General features: G+C 43.5%; 1 pseudogene; it reads right to left on the bottom strand.

The window, feature by feature from the left end:
* Positions 1 to 393: 393 nt before the first annotated feature.
* On the bottom strand, positions 394 to 2,243 carry LOC112229329 (annotated as a pseudogene).
* Between the last annotated feature and the right edge of the window lie 809 nt (positions 2,244 to 3,052).

The following is a 3,052-nucleotide window of genomic DNA, read 5'->3' on the forward strand; positions in this document are numbered from 1 at the left end:
CGACCACTCAGCCATTATTGGCTTCCGGAGAACGGAGGAGAGAGGATGTTCTTTTGCCCAAATGAGAATCTCCCTCTCTCATTCTCTTTTGTTAGGAGACTGCTCAATTCAATTAAAATGGCACTGTAGCCTTTCACTGTAGCATATGCATACAACATTATATTGAATGCCGTTAATAGCAGGTAGAGGCTCTCCACAGGTTGATATTTTCATAAAAATGCACTCAATTAGCCATAAATACTCAATCAAAGCATTACAGGAAAATATCACTCCAAAACAATCTTTTGGTATTCATTTCATTAGTCCACTGTTAATACAGTCCCAAAATGTTGGGACATTTTGAATTTTTAGGTTTAATTAAAGTATCAACTATCATATTTTATTACTGTTTATTGGCATACATTTGTGTGAAACAGAGCACATACATAAATATTACTTATTGTAAACCTAATGCATCATATTTTGTGATCCATTTCAAACTTAACCTTCTCCAAACCTCTTGTTTGGTAAAAAATTATATCCTTATTTTTCACATTCATTCATTCATTCACTAAGGCAGATAAGCTAGGAAGAAAGGGTTTGACTGATTTCTCATTGGACAACTCATCTGGCAAATGAGAAGTTTGAGAATTGTTCATTATTCGGACACAGTAACAATAGTGTCTTGATGCCTCTTGGCAGTTAACAGTTCTGTAAAAACATTGGTACGGGTGGTGTTTCCTCTGAACTTAAGGCATCGAAGTTCACTAAGCTGCCCCAAAACCGGAGAAATACATTGACACAGTACTAAAATACATAGTTCGTCAGCAATTGTAAAATCTAAATCATGGGTCAAATACGATGACACTACCTTACTTAGGCTTACTCTTTGTTTTCCATAAAAATAATGTTTCCAGATACTGACATGATTCTCTATATAATTGAGTTGTTTTTAACTACCATATACTTATGAAGCTATATAGCTATGCACAATCAAATCTCATAGGTTAGGAGTAGGACAGTGATATGTAGAGGTCATGCTTCAGGCAGCAATGGCAAACATTTGTGCAAAAACAATTCTGATTAAATTCTAATCATAACCCAAACGTTGACACAACTCATTCCTCTGACGAGAGAGCCAGTCTTTCCAACTTGGGGTCGTATCTTTATTGGCTTGTGTCCAGAATGTTGATGCCGTTCTTTTCAAAGTCATACCGGAGCTTATACAGCTCCTCTAGTCGCCCTGATACTTCAGGACTTTCTCCAGGATCTGCTTCATAGTGATCCCTCCCTTTAACAGACAGTCAGTCCAGTTTGGAGCTCAGCGTATCCGGCCTGATGAACAGCACAGTGGGGTAGCAGACCATCAGTTTCTTGATGTCAACTTTCCGACAGCCAAGGGATGCCAGCTTCTCCTGAAGCCTCTTTAGGTTTCTCTTCAGGTACTCATTAGAGAGGTCCAGGATTTTTGCTTAGGCACCCTGCAGCAGAGCCAGCAGCTCCGGGTCACTCATCTTGAAAGAAGCCTTAAGAAGTCAATGTTTGCCTTCACCCACTTGGTGCTGTGGATGAGGATGTAGAGGTTTCGAGAAACCACCGACTTGGCAAACTGCCCAGGGCCCTCCCCACCCAACTCGGCGCACACGTCTTCCAGGAACTCCACCGGGGGTGGTTGAGCTCGACACTGTTGGAGAAGATCCGAAGCGCCGTGGTCAGCAGGTGGTGGAGGTCCTTGGCGTTGAGGCCCAGCGAGCCCAGGAAATCAAATCTTCAAATCAAATCTCCAGGTTGTTGTTTTCGCTCGAGCTGAAGGAGGACTCGGGCAAGCGGTCCAGAATGCTGATGATCTCACTGTCGCTCTTGAAGACACTTCGCCACATCGGCCAGTGTTGCTCCAGGTGCTCGCCCGAACAAGTGATGGTGCATGGGTACCAGGAGATGATGCCGGTCACCACTTTCCGGCTGGCGCCTTTACCATGGAGGAAGTGAGCCAGACCTTGCTCATTGGTGATGACGTTGCGGAGCACCCCCGGTTGGCACTGGCGCCCCATCTTCACGTCCACCACATGAAGGTAAAGCTCTCCAGCAGGGACTCATTCTCAAGTCCCACTGAAGGCTTCGAGCCGCTGACATTTGGAGTGGCGGTGCAAAGACCCCTGGGAAGACCGACAGAGTTTTACCTTCATGTGGTGGACGTGAAGGAGATGCAACAAAGTGGCTAAAAGCTGGTACAGGGTTCTGTGAAGGCCTAGCAGGCCCGGCATTAATGTGATCTTCAACACGGTCGAGACATGACATCAGACCTAGAGGAAAAAATACAAGATAATATATCAATCAATTCTACCTCCAGACCTCCAGTGAAATAATAGTAGACAACCAAAGTCTACTGAAATCATTAATGATTATTCTGATCAAAGTCAAGCTACTTTGCGCCTTCTCTAAGCAGGATGAGAGATCATAAAGATGCAAGCTGGATTCGCCAAAGAATTCAGTCACTTTCTAGGCCCTCAGTTTGTGGGCTGTTCATGGCATGACAAAATGGAATAGTGAAACGCAACCAACCAGGAAGGAATAGAAACAATTCATCATTTAAAATAGGGCCTCACAATTATGCTCCATTGCAGTTGCTTATAGCTATGATAAATGTGTATTAAATTTGTATTTAACCTTTATTTAACTAGGCAAGTCAGTTAAGAACAAATTATTATTTACAATGACGGCCTAACCCATCCAAACTCTAACGACACTGGGCCAATTGTGCGCCACCCTATGGGTCTCCCAATTATGGCCGGTTGTGATACAGTGAACCGGGATCTGTAGTGACACCTCTAGCACTGAGATGCAGTGCCTAACATGGAACCCAAACCGGCTGCGCGTGTGCGCCATCGTGCATACATTTATTTTGTCCCCCTACACCAAACGCGATCACGACACGCAGGTTAAAATATCAAAACAAACTCTGAACCAACAACATTAATTTGGGGACAGGTCGAAAAGCATGAAACATTTAAAGCTATTTAGCTAGATAGCTTGCACTTGCTAGCTAATTTGTCCTATTTAGCTAGCTTGCTTT

The sequence above is a fragment of the Oncorhynchus tshawytscha genome, linkage group LG31 (genome assembly GCF_018296145.1).
Source record: "Oncorhynchus tshawytscha isolate Ot180627B linkage group LG31, Otsh_v2.0, whole genome shotgun sequence".
NCBI lineage: Eukaryota > Metazoa > Chordata > Actinopteri > Salmoniformes > Salmonidae > Oncorhynchus > Oncorhynchus tshawytscha.